The sequence below is a fragment of the Aotus nancymaae genome, unplaced genomic scaffold, assembly GCF_030222135.1.
Source record: "Aotus nancymaae isolate 86718 unplaced genomic scaffold, 86718_ANA_hifiasm-v0.15.2.pri h1tg000004l, whole genome shotgun sequence".
Lineage (NCBI taxonomy): Eukaryota > Metazoa > Chordata > Mammalia > Primates > Aotidae > Aotus > Aotus nancymaae.
The window spans coordinates 54489358-54511678 of NW_026988415.1; the positions used below are offsets into that span (position 1 = coordinate 54489358).

Consider the following 22321-nt stretch of genomic DNA (forward strand, 5'->3'; position numbering starts at 1 on the left):
TTATTCTATTGGCAATGATCATTTTTATACAATAGTCCATTTCTTCAGTTCTGGACATCAAAGTGAAAAAAAAATGATCCGGACAAAAAGAGACAACGAATCATAAAGGAGGGACTAAGAAAGTTTGATTTGAAAAAGAGAAGTACTTTGGGAGAGGAGAGGAGTTGATGTGACAAATGCCTAAACATGGGAACAAATATCACGGGGATTAGAGGTTTTTTCTTTGGATGAGAAAAACAAGAATAGCTATTAACATAAAGTATAGGTAAGCGACTTTCAGATTAACATAATTGCTCATTAAAAGATTCTGAAACATAAAAGATTACAGGATATTTCAGGAGTGTACTCCATATCTTTGGAGGTGCTGGACCACCAGATTAGATCTAATATATTTACTTTAGATATATAGATTTGGTAGATGACATCCAAACATTCAGTTGGAGAGTTAGACTAGAAGACATCCCAACCGTGAAAACTTATGTTTATAGAATGCAGAATGCAGTTTATATAAAAATGGGTTTCACGTCTACAGACTAACAGGAATTATACAACTTCAAGGAACAGCTTGATTAGGACTTGAAAATGAGAAAGGCATTTAAAAACAGTATGGAGTTGAAAGTGAGTCAAAAAATCAATCTTTCTTGACTTTTCCCCATTATTATTTTTCACTCACTGAAAGCTTTACAATTATTTCAGTTCTTGAACTCTTCTGATAAAATTCAATGAGAAATTTTGATTTCCTCAAAATCTGCAAAATTTTTCTTCCGTTTCATTTCCTAATTCTCAATTCTTATCCTCAATTTTATTTAACATATTCTCAAGTTTATATATTAAGTATCTTTTTATCTCTAGTATAATTAATCATTCTAATGTGCTTCTTCTGGATATTATTTGTAAATGATATATAAACAGAATTAAATTTGTATCACACTGAGCTAAAGCCTATCAGATGTTATACTTTTTTTTTTGAGACGGAGTCTTGCTCTGTCACCCAGGCTGGAGTGCAATGGCACGCTCTCGGCTCACCGCAACCTCCGCCAACGGGTTCAAGCAATTCTCCTCCCTCAGCCTCCCAAGTAGCTGGGATTACAGGTGCACGCCACTATGCCTGGCTAATTTTTGTATTTTTTAAATTAGAGATGGGGTTTCACCATGTTGGTCAGGCTGGTCTCGAACCCCTGACCTCATGATCCACCTACCTCAGCCTCCCAAAGTGCTGTGATTACAGGCGTGAGCCACTGCGCCCGGCGATATTATACTTTTATAATTAAATGAGGTTTAATGCAGCTATTAAGGCATTTAGCAGTTTTAAAAACTCAGTGGCCAGATGGTTATTTAAAATTCCATTCCAGAAATGTATTAATGCTCATAGGTATCGAATTAAGGAATTTCTCAATATTTATTGGTAATAGATAACATCAACAAGTTTTAGTAATCATTCTAAAAACCGGAGGACTAAAGGATATAAATAACTTGTTATGGATATTGTGCTCTGATTATGCCAGACAACGTGTTATATGTAATAGCCATCTCATTGCATAGCTGCACATCTGCATTTTTAAAAATATGCATATGCCACCTGGCACAGTGGCTCACACCTGTAATCCCAGCACATTGGGAGGCAGAGGAGGGCAGATCACGAGGTCCAGAGATCGAGACCATACTGGCCAACATGGTGAAATCGGGTCACTACTAAAAATTAAAAAAATTAGCTGGGCATGCTGGTGTGTGCTTGTAGTCCCAGCTACTTGGGAGGCTGAGGCAAGAGAATCACTTGAATCCAAGAGGCAGAGGTTGCAGTGAGCTGAGATTACACCATTTCACTCCAGCCTGATGACAGAGTCAGACTCCGTCTCAAAAATAAATAAATAAATAAAAATGTGCCTATGCCAATGTTGGAAGACACAAAATGGGAAAAAAAGAAATCTTCCTATTTACAGTCAATAATCAGATAAATGCATTTGTTTCAACAATTGAGATGATTTAGGTTATGAGTAGACCTTAAACATCTCATTTGATACATTTTTTATCACAAAACTTAAAAAATATATATTATGAACCCAACTACTTTCCTGTGTTGAGCAGTTGGTATCATATATAAAATATGTTATGATAGCGAGTAATGCTAGAGCTGAAGACATTCTTTATCCTAGTAAACAACACAAAAAGACTGTTGCCTGTCGTATAGTATTTTTAGTATCATTTGTACAATGATGTGCATTGGCATTACATAATACAGAAACTTGCTCAAAATTCAGTCTTGTGAATTATTGGTTTTATGCTCTGTTATGAATGTAAGATTAAAATACCCCATTGATACTACCAGCTAATAGGCACACATATATGTGTTCTATATGCTGTGAATCTAGTATATCTAAGAAGTTTTGGATGTTATGTGATTTTATAAATATCATGCACATATAAGCAGACATAAAAATGGGGCAATGACAATTGGAATTAAAACTATAACTTTATCCTTATCTTACCCTTAGTATTACACATTATTACAACTGGCAGAAGAATACTATAGACAGTTTTTAAAAATATTGCAGGATATTCTCCCTTATAAGTGCAAGTTAAATGATAAGAACTCATGGACATATACAGGGGAAGAACACACACTGGGGCCTATTGGAAGTTGGAAGATGGGAGGAGGGAGAGTATCAGGAAAGTTAACTAATGGGTACTAGGATTAATACTTGGGTGATGAAATCTGTATGACAAACCCCCACGACACAAGTTTACTTATATAAATCTGCACATGTACCACTGAACTCAGAATAAAAGTTAAATTAAAAAATAAATAAATAAAACAACCTTGAATTCCTGGGATGACCCCCCCGCAAAAAGAAAAACAAAATAAAGAAATAAAAGCAGTGCATGCACATTGCAGTATCTCTACACAACAGAAAGAATTAAGAAAGCGATCTAGTACCAAGATGTCACCTTCTCCCAATCCTTTCTAAATCTGTTCAAATCTATCTTTAATATGGTCATCATATAAAAAATTTTAAAATGTGTTTCATAACTGGAAATTCATTCAGTGGTTTTGAAAATGGGGAAGAAATATTGAGAAAAAATATCATTTCCAAAGCTTAAGTGAATATATATTGCTAACCTAGAAGGAATATTCACCCTCAAATTAGTAAAGAGTTTGAGATGAAATAAATTCATGGACGTTTAGCCACTTATTCAACAAATACTTACTAAGCATTTTTATTATGTCAAGCACAGTTCTAGACAATGAAAGTACATCAGTGAACAAAACAGAGTTTATATTTGATAATGTATTCTAGTATGTCTTTAATTCAGTGTTCAACTACTGTATAATGAACTAATCTCTGCTTCTACCAAGATGTGAATATGCATGTTTAAGTAAATTCAATCTCCAGATTTTGATTTCAACCATCACATTTATCACTTGAAAATTTATTATCATTAAAATTAAGAGTTTTCCTTGAAAAGGCTGAGTTTAATTCTTTGAATGACCAGTACAGAAAAATTAAGGTACTAAATATTGATATAAATAATCACTGCTTAGTCTTAATGGAAGTATGGCACATTTAACTCAGATATCCAGGAAAAATATGCCTACAGATGTATCTTAACGTATATAAATTACGTTCTAATTTTTCTGTCTCTCATGAAAAATGTGATGAGACAATCTTAAATTTCTTTACCCTTCTCCTGCAACCAACTCCCACTATAGATTAAGGTTAGTTTGGAAATTGATAAGGGAAACTACTGAAAGAAGATATGAAGAATTAAAATTTTCGACAAAGTTCCATTAATGCCCATGCTATTTAAGTGGTGCCCTTTATCAGCAAGACATCATGGTTGAGTAAGCAATAGTTGCATTTAGAGGGACAGAATCATGTCAATTAGATAAAGCAAAGGTGGAAATAAAATAAGCATCTGTGAAAATTTAAAGATACATAGAGCAAAAATGGAAGTTAATTTTATCATCTCTGAGCAATTTAGTTCTTTTTTTTTTTTTTTTTTTTGAGATGGAGTTTCGCTCTTGTTGCCCAGGCTGAAGTGCAATGCCGTGATCTCGGCTCACCGTAACCTCTGCCTCCCGAGTTCAAGTGATTCTTCTACCTCAGTGTCCCGAGTAGCTGGGATTACAGGGATATGCCACCATGCCCAGCTAATTTTGTATTTTTTAGTAGAGATGAGATTTCTCCATGTTGGTCAGGCTGGTCTCGAACTCCTGACCTCAGGTGATCTTCAGATCCCCTAAAGTGCTGGGATTACAGGCATGAGCCACGGCACCCAGCCCCACAATTTAGTTCTTAAAAGGTAAGTAGGTAAGGGAACTAGGCATCTACTATATGCAATTCTAGAAATTTCAAATTACACAATGTTCAAATGCTTTGCCAGAAGAATTCCAAGGCATAATATCCTTGATATTTTTGTTAATTTATTCTTCATTATAATGCTGGTTTCATTTGTAATATATTTAAATGAATTCTATGTGAATGACTAGATTATATGCTACGATATCAAATATATGAGTGAATGGTTTATACGCTACAATTTTTGACCAATTTTTACAATAGTACACATTTAAGCATTACAAGAAGATGAGAAATATCTATATGCTGCCCATTATCATAACTCTACTTAGATCTCATCATTCTGATTATTTCAATGTCTCATGAAGCAAAAAATACACCATTTAACCACCATGATATATTCGGTAATCACTACTATGTTCTTGTTCTCACATACAGCAAAGCTTCTTTCACAGCCTGGGTAAACAATAAGGTAGTTGTTGAGGTTGACAGGAATCTAGAACATTGCAAGAAAAGTAACCACATTTGGAGAAAGACAAACTGGAGCAACTGATAAACCTAGTATTTTCAAAGGAACTGATCACAGCAAGCAGAGGCAGGCAAGAGCATTGGCTGCCCAATTTTACATATCTATTTTCTGTGTATTCTGAAACTTGAGATGTTACAATGAAAAATTTAATAAGGCACTTTAATTATATAACGCTGGTTTTGTTAAATTTTATTCCATAAAGAGCTTGTTTATTGTACTTATTGTATAGGTCTAATTTTTCACATTTGGGTCTAAATTTCTCTGAGAAGTGAAATCTATCAATGCTGCTTTCTTCTCCAAACTATTTGTTGCTTACTGATTCATTCTAGCATTCCAACAACAGTTAGTGTGGTGTTCTCTAACACGGCTTCAAAATCTGATATTAATTAATGCTCAAACAACACTTGTAAGACAAATTCTAAAGGTTGCTCTTCATATTAATTTTTCTTGATTTTTGATATATGATTTAGGAAACATGTGAAACATGGCTTTACAGATTAATCAAGCAAGAGACACATTCTTTACGGCAAAAAAAATAATGTTTGTCTATCATTGCACAGTATTCCATTGCGTCGGGTTGAATGTAATATTGCTTGTTTCAGTATCTAATAATTATTTTACTGTACTTTGTCAAAAAGTATCAGATTATCATAATAAATAAATCCTAAATTCACCAAAGTTCAAAGGATAATTTCACTTGGTGTAGCATTTTAATTGCTCTATGTGATTTCAAGTCAGTTATTTCATTTAATCTATATAACAACTATGTGATATATAAAAATATCTATAGGCATTGCCTTATTTGTTAAATATTTTTTATCAAATAGGCATTAATTTCACATTCTATAAATCCTGTAGATGATCACATTTTAAGACGGTAACCAAAGGTCCCTCATGTGTAAAGGAAAAGTGCTTACAAAAGAAAAGAGAAAGAAATAGAAAGTGATGGGCTTGGAATCCATTATTCATGGGTGAAATTATGGAGCTGCTACAGCATAATAAAATTAAAGAAATAAACGGGTATGGAGAGGTGTTGTTCAATAAAAGAGGGTTCAGGCATGACAATTTTAGTCATTTGTTAACAAAATGTGGTTTCTTCACATATGTGTATATAATGTGTGTCTGTGTGTGTATATAATATATTTGTGACTTCACTAAGTATTTGTTGAAAAGCCTATTTTGAGTTTTATATATAAGGATAAGTAATAATTTTATTAATCACTATTCCATGAATTAATAAAGCAGTACAGGAAAACAGGTAGGATTAGATCTATCATATTAGTGTTTAAATTATCTATGTAGAAAGACCGATTAATATTTTACTATTGATTCCTTACCTCCCCAAAGTAAAGTATTAATTGCCGTATCTGCTCAAAGCACTTTATCAGATTACTCCCCTATATACAATGCATATTCTAGCAGGACTTAATTTATTTTTTGTTTGTGTCGGCTTCTAATTTATCAAAATTACAATGCAATAAAATCAACAGTTAAAAGCAAATGAGATATAGCATCAGAACCTTGGAAATGATGGTTAAAAACAAAATCCAGAAGGAGGATCCAAGATGGCCAAATAGGAACAGCTCCAGAGTGCAGTTCCCAGCAAGAACAATGCAGAGGGTGAGTGCCCACTGCATTTCCAAACAAATTTTCATTGCCCACAGACCAGAAGATTCCCGGGTCAAAAAGTGCCATGAGTTTCCAGCACAGGGGTTTCAGCCAGTGCCAGCTTGGTGCACAGAAACTCACATGAATCTGGGCAGCCATTTCAACTGGTGCCTGGAATGCCTGGGAGACAGAGCCACCCATACAACTGAAAGGAAGGGGGCAGACACAGGGAGCCAGGCGATCTGGCTCGGCGGACACCACCCCCACAAAACAAGCAATCTGAAAAGCTCTGGATTGAGAGTTTCACAGCAAGCATAGCTGGACCCAGGACAGTCCAGCTCAGTGGGGGGAAGGGCAACCACCACTACCCAGGCAGTCCACTACTACTGAGGCAGTCCACACAGCAGCTGGGCAGAGCCTGTGGTAGCTCAGCAACACCTCTGCTGGCAGACTGTGACTAGACTACTCCATGTGGGGCAGGGCATCTATGAAAAAAGGCTGCAGCATGACAGAAACTTATAAATAAAGCCAACCTTCCTAGGACAGAGCACCTGTGAAAAGAGGCGGTTATGAGTTCCACTGCAGCAGACTTAAAAGTACCTGCCCAGCAGCCCTGTATGGAACAATGGAGCTCCCAGCACAGCACTTGAGCTCCTATAAAGGACAGACTGTCTCCTCAAGCAGCTCCCTAACCCCCGTATACCCAATGAGACACCTCATACAGGAGAGAACAGGCTGACATCTGGCAGGTACACTTCTGGGACAAAGATAACAGAAAAAGAAACCAGCAGCAACCCTCACAGTTCTGCAGCCCTCGTGGGTGATCCCCAGGCAAGCAGGGTCTAGAGTGGGCCTCCAGAAATCCTGCAGCAGAAGGGCCTGACTCTTAGAAGGAAAACAAAGAAACAGAAAGAAATAACTTTATCATCAACAAGAAAGATGTCCACTTAGAGACCCCATCTGAAAGTTACCAACTACAAAGACCACAGGTAAATAATTTGATTAAATAAAGTCACTAAGATGGGGAGAAACCAGTGCAAAAAGGATGAAAACACCAAAAACCAGAACATCTCTCCTCCAAAGGATCACAACTCCTCACCAGCTAGGTATCAAACATGGATGGAGAATGAATCTGATGAATTGACAGAAACAGGCTTCAAAAGGTGGGTAATAACAAACTTTTCAGAGCTAAAAGAAGATGTGCGAACCCAATGCAAAGAAACTAAGAACCTTGAAAAAAGTTTATATGAGAATGAGATGCTAACTAGAATAAACAGCTTAGAGAAGAATACAAATGACTTGATGGAGCTGAAAAACACAGCACGAGAACTTTGCGAAGCATACACAAGTTTCAATTGCTGAATCGACCAAGCAGAAGAAAGGATATCAGAGATTAAAGATTAACACAATGAAATAAAACAAGAAGGCAAGAATAGAGAAAAAAGAGTGAAAAGAAATGAACAAAGCTTCCAAGAAATATGGGATTATGTGAAAAGACCTAATCTACGTTTGATAGGTATACCTGAATGTGACAGAGAGAATTAATCCAAGCTGGAAAACACTCTTCAGGATATTATCCAGGAGAACTTCCCCAATCTAGCAAGGTAGACCACCATTCAATTCCAGGAAATACAGAGAACACCACAAAGATATTCCTCAAGAAGAGCGACTGCAAGGCACATAACCATCAGATTCACCAGGGTTGAAATGAAGGAAAAAGTGCTAAGCACAGCCAGAAAGAAAGGTCGGGTTACCTACAAAGGGAAGCCCGTCAGACTTACAGCAGATCTCTCAGCAGAAACCCTACGAGCCAGAAGAGAGTGGGAGCCAATATTCAACATACTTAAAGAAAAGAACTTTCAACCTAGAATTTCATATCCAGCCAAACTAAGCTTCATAAGCAAAGGAGAAAGAAAATCCTTTATGGACAAGCAATTGCTGAGAGATTTTGTCACCACCAGGCCTGCCTTACAAGAGCTCCTGAAAGAAGCACTAAACAAGGAAAGGAACAACCAGTACCAGCCACTCCAAAAACGTACCAAATGGTAAAGACCATCGACACAATGAAACAAATATGCTAACGAATGGGCAAAACATCCAGCTAGCATCAAAATGGCAGGATCAAATTCATACATAACAATATTAACCTCAAATGTAAATGGGCTAAATACCCCAATGAAAAGACACAGACTGGCAAACTGGATAAAAAGTCAAGACCCATCGGTGTGCTGTGTTCAGGAAACCCATCTCACGTGCAAGGACACACAAAGGCTGAAAATAAAGGGATGGAGGAAGATTTAGCAAGCAAATGGAGAACAAAAAGAAAGCAGGAGTTGCAATCCTAGTTTCTGATAACATGGACTTTAAACCAACAAAGATCAAAAGAGACAAAGAAGGGCATTACATAATAGTAAAAGGATCAATGCATCAAGAATAGCTAATGATACTAAATATATACACACCCAAAACAGGAGCACCCAGGTACATAAAGTAAGTTCTTAATAACCTACAAAGAGACAGACTCCCACACAATAATAGTGGGAGATTTTAACACTCCACTGTCAATATTAGACAGATCAATGAGACAGAAAATTAACAAGGATATCCAGGACTTGAACTCAGATCTGGACGAAGTGGACCTAATAGACATATACAGAAATCTCCACCCCAAATCCACAGAATATACATTCTTCTCAGCACTGCATTGCACCTACTCTAAGACTGACCACATAATTGGAAGTAAATCATTCCTCAGCAAATTCCAAAGACGAAAATCATAATAAACAGTCTCTCAGACCACAAGTCAATTAAATTAGAACTCAGAATTAAGAAACTAACACAGAACCACACAGCTTCATGGAAACTGAACAATTGGCTTCTGAATGTCGACTTGATAAACAATGAAATGAAGGCAGAAATAAAGATGTTCTTTGAAACCAACGAGAACGAAGACACAACATACCAGAATCTCTGGGACACATTTAAAGCAGTGTCTAGAGGGAAATTTTTAGCAATAAATGCCCACATGAGAAGCAAGAAAAGATCTAAAATCGACACTCTTATCTTCAAAATTGAAAGAGTTAGAGGAGCAAGATTAAAAAAATTCAAAAGCTAGCAGAAGACACTAAATAACTAAGATCAGAGCAGATCTGAAGGAGATAGAGACACAAAAAACCCTTCAAAAAATCAATAAATCCAGGAGCGCGTTTTTTGAAAGGATCAATGAAATAGATAGACTGCTAGCCATATTAATAAAAAAGAAAATGGAGAAAAATCAAATAGATGCAATAAAAAATGATAAAGGTGATATCACCACTGATTCCACAGAAATACAAACTACAATCAGAGATTACTACAAACAACTCTATGCATATAAACCAGTAAACCTGGAAGAAATGGATAAATTCCTGGACACTTGTATCCTCCCAAACCTAAACCAGGAAGAAGTTGAAACCTTGAACAGATCAATAACAAGGGCTGAAGTTGAGACAGCAATTAATAGCCTACCAACCAAAAAAAGTCCAGGTCCAGACAGGCTCACAGTTGAATCCTACCAGACATACAAAGAGGAGCTTATACCATCCCTTCTGAAACTATTCCAAACAATCCAAAAAGAAGGAATCCTTCCCAAATCATTTTATAATACCAACATCATCACGATACCAAAACTCAGTGGAGACTCAACAAAAAAGAAAACTTCAGGCCAATATCCATGATGAACATAGATGCAAAAATCTTCAATAAACTACTGGCAAACCGATTGCAACAGCACATCAGAAAGGTTATCCATCACGATCAAGTAGGCTTCATTCCAGGGTTAGAAGGTTAGTTCAGTATAAGCAAGTCTATAAATGTAATCCACCACATAAACAGAACCAAAGACAAAAACCACGATTACCTCAATAGATGCAGAGAATGCCTTTGACAAAATTCAACAGCCCTTTATGCTAAAAACTCTCAATAAACTAAGTATCAACGGAGTATAACTTAAGACAATAAAAGCTATTTACAACAAACCTACAGCCAATATCATACTGAATGGGCAAAACTGGAAGCATTCCCTTTGAAATCCAGCACTATACAAGGATGCCCTCTCTCACCACTCCTATTCAATATAGTATTGGAAGTTCTAGCCAGAGCAATTAGGCAAGAAAAAAAAATAAAGCGTGTTCAATTAGGAAAAGAAGAAGTCAAATTGTCTCTATTTGCAGACAACATGATTGTATATTTAGAAGACAATACCATCTTAGCCCCAAATCGCCTTAAACTAACAAGAAACTTCAGCAAAGTCTTAGGATACAAAATCAATGTGCAGAAATCACAAGCATTTCTATACACCAATAACAGACAGAGGGCCAAATCATGAGCAAACTCTCATTCACAATTGCTACAAAGAGAATAAAATACCTAGTAATACAACTAACAAAGGATGTAAAGGACCTCTTCAAGGAGAACTACAAACCACTGCTCAAGAAAATAAGAAAGGACACAAACAAATGGAGAAACATTCCATGCTCATGTTTAGGAAGAATCAATATAATGAAAATGGCCATACTGCCCAAAGTAATTTATAGATTCAATGCTATCCCCATCAAGCTACCAATGACCTTCTTCACAGAACTGGAAAAAAACATCTTAAACTTCACATGGAAGCAAAAGAGAGTCCGCATAGCCAAGACAATCCTAAGCAAAAACAGCAAAGCTGAAAACATCATGCTACCTGATTTCAAACTATACTACAAGGCTACAGTAATCAAAACGGCATGGTACTGGTACCAAAACAGAGATATAGACCAATGGAACAGAAAAGAGGTCCTAGATGCAATGCCATACATCCACAACCATCTGATCTTTGACAAACCTGACAAAAACAAGCAATGGGGAAAGGATTCCCTGTTTAATAAATGGTGTTGGGAAAACTGGCTAGCCATATGCAGAAAGCAGAAACTGGACCCCTTCCTGACACCTTACATTAAAATTAACTCCAGATGGATTAAAGACTTAAACATAAGATGTAATACCATTAAAACCCAAGAAGAAAACCTAGGCAAAACCATTCAGGACATAGGCATAGGCAAGGACTTCATGACTAAAACACCAAAAACATTGGCAACAAAAGCCAAAATAGTCAAATGGGATCAATTAAACTCCAGAGCTTCTGTACAGCAAAAGAAACAATCATTAGAGTGAACTGGCAAGCAACAGAATGGGATACATTTTTTGCAACCTACCCATCTGACAAAGGGCTAATATCCAGAATCTACAAAGAACTAAAACAGATTTACAAGTAAAAAACAAACCTATCCAAAAGTGGGTAAAGGATATGAGCTGACACTTTTCAAAAGAAGACATATATTAAGCCAACAAATAGGAAAAAATGCTCATCATCACTGATTATTAGAGAAATGCAAATCAAAACCACACTGAGATACCATCTCAACCCAGTTAGAATGGCAATCATTAAAAAATCTGGAGACAACAGATACTGGAGAGGATGTGGAGAAATAGGAACACTTTTACACTGTTGGTGGGAGTGTAAACTAGTTCAACCATTGTGGAAGAAAGTGTGGCGATTCCTCAAGGACCTAGAAATAGAAATTTCATTTGACTCAGCAATCCTATTACTGGGTATATACTCAAAGGATTATAAATCATTCTATTATAAAGACACATGCACATGTATGTTCATAGCAGCACTGCTTACAATAGCAAGAACCTGGAACCAACCAAAATTCTCATTGACGATAGACTGGACAAGGAAAATGTGGCACATATACGCTGTGGAATACTATGCAGCCATAAAAAATGATGGGTTTGTGTCCTTTGTAGGGACATGGATGAATCTGGAAACCATCATTCTCAGCAAACTGACACAAGAACAGAAAAATCAAATGCTGCATGTTCTCACTCATAAGTGGGTGATGAACAATGAGGACACAGGGAGGGGAGCATCACATACTGGGGTCTGTTGGGGGAGGCCAAGAGAGGGACAGCAGGGGGTGGGGAGGTCAGGGAGGTATAACATTGGGAGAAATGCCAGATGTAGGTGAAGGGGGGATGGAGGCAGCAAACCACATTGCTATGTGTGTACCTATGCAACAATCCTGCATGAGCTGCACATGTACCCCAGAAACTAAAGTACGATAAAAAAAATACAATTTGGCAGTCTGTAAAGCAAATCAAGGTAAGATATTAGTTATCAGAAAATCAATTATATCCATCAATCTATTGTTCCAAGGAATAGGGAAATGAGTTTCATCGCTAATAGTTCCATTCATTCGCCCTGTGAGACAATGAAGTTCTTCCTATTAAGATGACTTTGGAATTGCACAATTCATAATCAGTAACTACACGTCATAGAACACTAAGCAAAAATGACATAGCAACCTTTTAAAACCAATCCTGCCACTTGGTTTATCAATTGCTTAGTAACAGATGCCTCAGCCTAAAGGTTCAACAATATTCCTTTTCCTTTTAGTTCTCATCTTTTTACACATATTTTAGTATTATTTCTGTGATTTGTTTTTTTGTCACCTCAAAACCTAAACAATGGATAACAAAAATGACAACATTATTTAATAAATGAATGGAAAAACCACTGAACCACAAATGTGACACACACAAGCCATATACTGAATCTTCAGTTATGATACAGTTAAATTAGAATAGGAAAAAATTATAAAGAATTCTGCCTTTTAAAATGGAATTTGCATTTATAAGTATAATTAAACACAACTTCACGGATACAAAGAATAAATATCATTAAATTGCCATACTACCCAAAGTAATTTACAGATTGTTATTCCTATGAAACTACCAATGTCACTCTTCACAGAACAAGAACAAAACTGTTTTAAAATTCATATGGAATACAAAAAGACTCCAAGTAGCAAAAAGAGTAAAACATGAGGTATCACATTACCTGACTTCAAACTATACTACAGTGCTACAGTAACCAAAACAGCATGGTACTTGTAGAGATACAGACACGTAGACAAATGGAATAGAATAGAGACCCCAGATATAAGGCCACACACCTATAACCACGAGATTATCCACAAAGCTGAAGAAAACAAGCAATAGGGAAAGGATTTCTTACACAATAAATCTGGCTATCCATGTACAGACAATTGAATCTGGTCCCCTTTATTACACCACATACAAAAATCAACTCAAGATAAATTAAATATCTATATATAAAACCCAAAACTTTAAAACCTTGGAAGATAACCTAGGCAATTCCATCCTGGACAAAGGAGGTGGCAAAGATTTCATGATGAACATGCCAAAAGCAATCACAACAAAAGCAAAATTGACAAATGGGATCTAATTAAAGTTAAAAGCTTCTGCAGAGCAAAAGAAACTATCAACAGAGTAAACAGACAACCTACAAAACGGGAGAAAATATTTGCTAACTATGCATCTGACAAAGGTCTAATATCCAGCGTTTATAAGGAACTTAAATTTACAAGAAAAAAATAACTCCATTAACAAGTAGGCAAAGGACATGAGGAGACACTTTTCAAAAGAAAACTTACGTGTGGCCAGCAAGCATATGAAAAGAGCCTTAATATCAATGATCATTAGAGAAATGCAAATCAAATTCTCAGTGAGATACCATCTCACACCAGTCAGAATGGCTATTATTAACAAGTCAGAAAATATCAGATGCTGGCGAGGTTGCAGAGAACACTTTGACACTGTTGGTGGGATTGTAAATTAGTTGAACCATAGAGGGAAGCAGCAAAGTGATTCCTCAAAGAGCTAAAGCCAGAACTAGCATTTGACCAGTAATCCCATTACTGAGTAACTACACAGAAGAATATAAATCATTCTACCATAAAGACCCATGCACACAAATGTTCACTGCAGCCCTATTCACAACAGCAAAGACAGAGAATCAACCTAAACGCCCATCAATAACAGATTGAATAAAGAAAATGTGGTACATATACATCATGGAATACTATGCAGCCATAAAAACTAATGAGATCATGTCCTTTGCAAGAGCATGGATGGAGCTGGAGGCCATTATCCTTAGCAAACTAATGCAGGAACAGAAAACCAAATACTGCATGTTCTCACTTACAAGTGGAATGTAAATGATGAGAACTCATAGACACAGAAAAGAGAACAACAGACACTAGGGACTAATTGAGTGTAGAGTGTGGGAGGAGGGAGAGGAGCAGAAAAAATATTGAGTACTAGTCTTAGTACCTGAGTGATGAAATAATTTGTATAACAAATTCCTGTGGCATGAGTTTACCTATATAACAAACCCACACATGCACACCTGAACTTAAAATAAAAGTTAAAGAAATAAAGTAAATATTTTTGCCATTAAAAAAATAAGTAAAATGAAATTTGCATTTATAAGGTAAAATAAACAATACTTCTTATCTGTTCTTTAGTTTCACAATAAATGCATGTACTGGGTTCAGCCTGGTTTTCATGAAGAAATAGTATCTCTAACAGAGAAAATTCAAATGTATTGACAAGATGTTCATACAAAGATAAGTTATAAATGTTAGCGTTTGTATAATTTTTTCTTTCTCTTTCATCTAGGTTAATATATAAGAAAATGTTTTCTCTAGCAATATTCTTCATATCTATATTGAGTTATTTCAACTGTGTCTTAATACATTTTAACTCCAAAGATAAATGTAATATTAACCATTTAAACTTCAATTTAGGCATTCAAAATAATCTTGCTACGTGTGAGAAATCCTAATTTTAGAGAAGCCCTGTTGGGTCCTGCTTCAAAAGTATTAGTATATTTCAAAGTGCAAAAACATAAGCAGTAAATGTTGGACGTTTTTCAAGACATCTATCTACATAATACTCAAAGATTTAGCTCTTCAAAAATAACAATTTAGATATAAAATTTATTCTCTATAAAAATCAGTTTCGAATTGAAACAACTGTACAGATCCATAATATTTTATACTATCAATCTCAACTCAAAGCAAATGAATTATTCCAAATATACACCAAAAATTTTAAGACATTATATTTAATTTAGCAATTCATGGGCACTGTACCAAATACATAGTAAGTGCTTAAGAAATGTTTGCTGGAGATTCAGGTCACCAATTCTTTTGTTTTAAATCTTTTCTTCCAAGAATATATCACTACAAGAACCAGCAAAGACTTCAAGAAATAATAGGAGTGATTTACAATTACTTGGAGTGTTCATTATTTTATTAATTCCATTTTATTCGCAAACCTAAAGTTTTCTGGTAAGAGTATATTTTATGGATAATCTTCAACTGTAGTTATTTCCATTTGAAATTACATTAAGTCATTCTTAGGAAATCAGTTTTTCAAACTATTATTAAGTAAAATATTTAAATTAACTAACTAATCCTACATGTTTTCACAATATCTTTAGATTCCTTTTTATTTTTATTTTTTTCAATTCCACTTAGGACAACCACAAACTCTACTCCAACTCATCAAAAAATGAAAAGTGATTCCTTTTATCATTAGCCTTCATTCAGCATATTCCATGCCTTATCACCATAAGTAAAGAGCAAGTCTTCTAAGGGGTAATATACTAGCATATTGGAAGAAGAATGATATGCAACCCCCCTTTTATTTATAAATCAAGCAGTGCACTAGCCTCAAAACAACTGTAAGTAATGTCAAATGGGAAATCAAGAATATGCAAGTTCTGCCTCTATAGAGTTGGATACAGTATTGCTTGCTGGACTAACAAACACTAGTCAAATTGTAATTGAAAAATATTCATGAGATGCTTTATTTGCATGTTTAAAATAATAATCTTTGTGTTTCACTGTGAACATATGCCCTTGTGTGCATTTGGGTGCGTGCATGTGTAGATAGATCACTGTAAGGAAAATTAACAATTGAAATGCCATTATACTAAACAATAGTTGAAATGCAAGTGGTGTGATCAGGGTTACTCTCACATGAAGGCAGCCCCAAAATAGAGCTTTCATTGCATTCCATACCAATGCATATTTAAGTGAGTAATACATTCAGATCAAAAAAAATTTCTTTATGCATTTGTGGTTATTGTTATTTTTATTAATTTAGCTATTGCACTGCTTATAAAAAATGTAATTTGATTTCACATTGGTTTTGAAAAAGAGATTACAAAAAAACAAAGACATCATTCTTTCATTAGGTACTAGAAGCTCCAATTACTTGTGAGACATTTTGATTTTTAGAATAACTTACTCTGTAATGATTTCAGTTTGTCACAGAGTACAAAATATGTGAAAATGGCCATTATTTCATTTTAAATTATTTCTATATAGCTGATAAACATAAAATATTTTCCTATTACAGAAAACACTAGAAATACTGACATTTGATTTTTTCTTTTCAGAGATATCCAGCTCCTTAATAGATATCATAGAAGAAGCTATCATGAACACAGCTATTTTACACTTGCCAAAACTGGCACTCACTCTAGGAAATTGTGAACACATGGTGCATTAATTATTTATATAAGCTGACAACCCTGGAAAATAAAGACCAGTGTTCTTCACAGTAAAATTATTTTGCATCGATTTGACTATAGATAGCACAAGAAAATTAGAAACGAAGGTGATTGATTATGTCCTGAAAAAATTCTCTTTTTCATACAATAGTTATATTTAGACTATAAGCATCCACAGCTGTGCAGTCCAATATAGTACCTCTTGCTGTGTGTAGCGGTTAAAATTAAACTTAAATCAGATTAAAAATTCAATCCCTTAGTTGTATTAGGCACATTTTAAGTGCTCAATTGTCCAGTGTGGCCAAGGACTTAAGTACTGGCCAGCATAGATTATAGAATATTTCTATTAATACAGAAAGTTCTGTTGGACAATACTAATTTAGATCAGGAGGTTAATAATCTTCAGCTATGCCTGCACCCAGGACAGTGAAATGATGGCTAGGATAGCCAATTCATAGACAAGGGACAAAAATGTATAAAATTAAATAGTACAGTAAAATATATTCTTGAATAATTTAGGAATGAGTAATATTTTATGGTACTAAATATTGAAACTATTGGCCAGTGAATATTTGTAAGAGACTGGTAACTTGTTAACTCAAAAAGAAGCAATCAAATCTCCCCTTATTTTAAGTTAGAAATCATACTGTTCCAGATCCTCTGAGAAAACAAAATTGCACAGTTTTATAGTTATAAGTAAATAGTATCTTAAAATAGAATTATTTCATAAAACATTATATGATCCCAATAAAACCTATGTGATATGCTATATAAATAAATGTACTGTATCTGAGACATAAAAATTATGAAGTGGTAGTATACCAAATAACTATCCACTTGATAATCTTTAGTGTATTGAATAGGGTCGATAGGAGTTTGGGATACTTACCATGTTCTTCTCATTTATCACCATCATAATCCTTATACAGATAGTATGAAGAATACGATGCATGACAGAAATCATTAATCCTTCAAAAACTTCAAACAGAAAACTGAAGGGTATAGGGCAAATATCCTAACAGACAACTATGTAACTTCATCACTGTCTTGCTTTATGCAGTATCAGAAATGCATGCATACTGTAAATAAGTACCTGTGATATGGAATCACGCAATTTGAGCCACTGTTTTCTAACATAGCCAATTACCCTTTTACTCTTAATCCTTCTCCATTGTCCCTCAGCCCACATTGCCTCATCCTTCCTTAAATATACGGTCAGATCACTAATATATATTGGCTAACACTGTTTATCAATTTCCTCATATTTGTACTTTTGTGCAGACTCTCCCTTGACCTCCAAGTTCTGCACAGTGCTGAATACAGTCTTAATGAATGCCACCAATTTATCATTTTTTATATTATCATATAATATGTGTTTTACAAAGAAACAATATTTGATGAAGCAAAAGGTTCTGAGAGTTTTAAAAACGTAGACAAAATAAGTTAAATCACTAGTAAAAGCTATTAAGCACTGAAATGGAAATAGAATCCTTCAGTGTTCCTTATACAACATATAGTCGTGCTCCCAATCCCTTTCTTCCCTAAAAAATGAAAAAAATAAAAGGAATTCATTCCTATTTCTTATGAGTCAGCCATTCTCCACTTTAATTTGTCTTTCCACTCTATTTGAACAGGAATAAACAAATTGGGGCAATGTATGGAAGATTTCATATTCTAATATTTTTAATTTTATAGATAATTTTCAGAATGTGCTGCATAATTATACGTAAAACAAACTTATATAGGCATTTTGGGTATTAGGATTTTCTCTTTTTTTTTTTCTTTTTTTTTTTTCGAGACTCAGTCTTGCTCTATTGCCCAGACTGGAGTGCAGTGGCACAGTCTTGGCTCACTGCAACCTCTGCCTCCTGGGTTGAAGCGATTCTTGTGCCTCAGCCTCCCAAATAGCTGGGATTACAGGTACCTACTACATGCCCGGCTAATTTTTGTATTTTTAGTAGTGATGGGGTTTCACCATGTTGGCCAGGCTGGTCTCAAAGTCCTGACCTTAAGTGATCCACCCACCTTGACCTCCCAAAGTGCTGGGATATTTTTACCTTTCCCATATCTACTATATAATGTTGCTGTATGTGTCAATATATTAACATGTCAACATGTCAAAATATGTTCTTTCCTATAGAGTAAGATTTTACCCAATATTATTTTCAAACTAGTAATTGGGTCTACAGAATAAAACAAGCTAGAAAAAATAGGGCTTTTATTCCTGTGTTGTGTGCCACATTAATAAGAAGATGCAAAATCAATTTTGTTCACATAGTCATTACCAAGTATATGAAAAAATAATTAGTTGATAGCTCATTTTACCATTCTCACAGAAGAAGCCATTTCATGGAGACATTATTTAAACATATTTTTGGTTTGATTTTCTAGTTTTAAAAATAAATGCAATTTTTTTCATATACAGAATAAACCAAAAGACTCCATAGAGACCACTGTTTGCAACTGTCTTAATGAACAACATTGATGATTTCATACAAATCATTCATTCAGGACTTCACATACATTGTAGCAAGACTATTCATTTAAAGCTATTGCAAAATGTATATGATATGGAAATTAAGACAATCATTAATTTCCACTACTAAGAAACATTCTTATACCCTCTGAAAAATTAAAGTCATGAAATGTTGTTATATCCAAATATAATCTACCCTGGCAATAAGAAATAAAAATTTTTTAAAGATGTCCTAGGATGAGCTACAGAGCTGGAGTGTCTGGTTTTACCACTCACTAGCTGTGTGACTTCATGCAAGTTATTTAAATTATCTGCATCTCTGTGTAAAATGGGGATAACAACTGAATCTACCTCATAGTGTTACTGTGTACACTAAATGAGTTAATATATGTAAAGCACTTAGTTCCTGGAACATTAATGTAACATGTGTTTGTAATTGATGATATTGTTATTATTAAACTAAAAAAATAAAATAAACAATGGTATTTGTATACCTGCACTCACAAAGACAAGTCTAATCCTGTGGAAAAAACTAACTGGATTTGAATTTTAGCATTAACTATGCCTTTAGGTAGCTGTGACTTTGGACAAGTCATTCAGTGCTTCATTCTACTCACTGAGGGTGAGTAGCCTTGGGATTCATCTCTAAGATCTTTTCTTGTTCTAGCTATCTGTGATTGAAACAAGGTTTAATCATAAATGCATAATCATTTGCATAATAGATCTCAATTATGAGCAATGCTACAGCTCTAAAAGATCTCACATCACAATTCCACATGCGAAGTCAAAATGTCTTTTCATCAAATGCATATTTCATATAATTTTCAGACTTAAAATTATGTTTATAAGGTTTAAAGACTGTGTGCTCTGTTTTAGGTGGTTAGTGATTTTATAATTGTTCCCAGCTTGGCAACAAATTTTTTTTCATGTAATTTAGTTTAAAAAGCTTATTTTAAAAAAGTGTTTTAATGATTATATTCCACTTTCAAGGTATGTTTGGTAATATTTTAGTAATAAAATTGCCTTTCAAAATTTTATAACCCTTCATAACATTTTCAAGGACATATCCCAGTGACATTTATCTTTAGATATTATTATGACTGGTTTTCAAATGCTTAAACTTCACAATGAATGTTTTTGATAAAACAGGGAACATACTGACTTACTAGATGATTTTAATTAATACTTAAACTTTTAAAGAACAAGTATAAATTAGAGAACGTGGGAGTTATTTTAACTGGATACATGCAATATATCTTGAAACCCTGTAATCCAGCACTGTGTTGAAAATATTAAAGCAAACATGTCACAAAATCAAGTGGATTTTGAAATAGTATTATCAACTAAAATATGTGAACTATGTCATCATGATTTTGCCCTGAAAATAAAAATTTGACATCTGTACATTTTATCACTTTAAAACAAAAAAGATAATAAAAACCTGTTACAGCTGACAACAATATTGCAACTTCATAATTTTTCACTAAGTACAGCTACTAATTTTCAAGAGGAACTGTTAAAGAGAGTCAGATTTGACATAAGGACTGCTTCTCCTCTCTCTCTCTCTCTCTCTTTTTATTTAGAAGAAAAGGTTTTTCAAAACAAAACATTTCCAAATATATTATCTATCCCACCAGTACTTTTTTGTGGTCTAATTCCACATTTTTATGGTGTTGAAAAATAAGTATTCACTACTTTAAAAAACATTAGATATAACAACCAAACCAAACAACAATAACAAAAACTAAAAGCAAAAAAACTATGTTCATTATGTTTTGAAATCTATAGAATCTAAACTCTGAGGCCTAGCGCATTCAAGGTCCTCAATTAGCTGCTTCTAAGAAATGTTTTTCTCTTTAATTTATCATCCATGACCTCTCCTCTTCAGCCAAGCCAACATCTACTCTTTAGCCATAACATTTTCCACATCTTCTCTGTTCATTGAAGGTCATCATCTGCTTCAGAGCAATTCAAAACTATTTCCTCTAAGAAGTTTTCAGATTAGCATCACGTGGGGAAAATCTGAATAAGCCTAATAAGCATAAGAGTAAGGATAAGGTTAAATGTAAGTGCTTAAGGGATTTGTAGTTAAAGCATGACAACTGAGGTAGTGATAGTCAGCAAGAAAAAAAGTCTTAGACAAATAAGTTTTCCTTTTAACTTTAAAATGGAAACAAATCTCCTGAATATTCAATAAGCACATTCCATTATTCGTCTATTTTTCTTCCACTCCTTAAAGAGTACATAGAATATTATTTTGAACTGAATGCCTTGTTGAATAAGACATTTTCACCTTGGTTTAATTTGGCTTTACTATCTGAACGTTAATTTTTTGTAATTCCCCTCTACTATCTCAAGTTCTCTTAAAACCAAGAGTGGTACAAATATCAAGTCTATAAAATGTTGTGTATATATAAAGCTGCAATAAAGAATAAGATTATGTTAAACTGCCAATGATTAAGCTACAGACTGTTTTATTCATGGCAGTTTGTGAATTTAAGCTATTTCTAAATATGGAAATAATGTGATGAGTTATATTCCAACTACCTGCAAGAGACTTGAATAATTTGGGAAGAACTGAGGCACAAGGGGAAACTGGTAGGAGCAGAGGATACAGAAAAGATTGCAGAGAAAATTTGGAAAGAATGAAGGTATTAAAGAGAGAAAAGGAATGATTGAGAGGTAAGGAATGATTTTGAGCATAGGATGAACTAAGAAAATAAGAAGCACTCAGAGTCTGAGCAACAAGTTGGTATGAAAACTTAACTGGGGAAAACTGGGGTGACAATGAAGATGCAGAACTTAAAAACTGGATAGAGACCTGGAAGAATTATAGACACTCAAAAAGAACAGGGAGAAATCAGGGGAAACTAATGGAACTGAGAATGACTTCAATGAATGGAAAACTTGACGGAATGAAAGGTAGAGGGAGGGGGTGGGAA

At 34.6% G+C, this 22321-nt stretch overlaps 1 protein-coding gene across 2 annotated transcripts in view; it reads right to left on the reverse strand.

Moving 5' to 3' along the window:
- PCDH11X (protocadherin 11 X-linked) overlaps positions 1 to 22321 on the reverse strand; it is an 826171-nt gene that overhangs the window by 770841 nt on the left and 33009 nt on the right. The gene's annotated exons all lie outside the window — the stretch shown is intronic.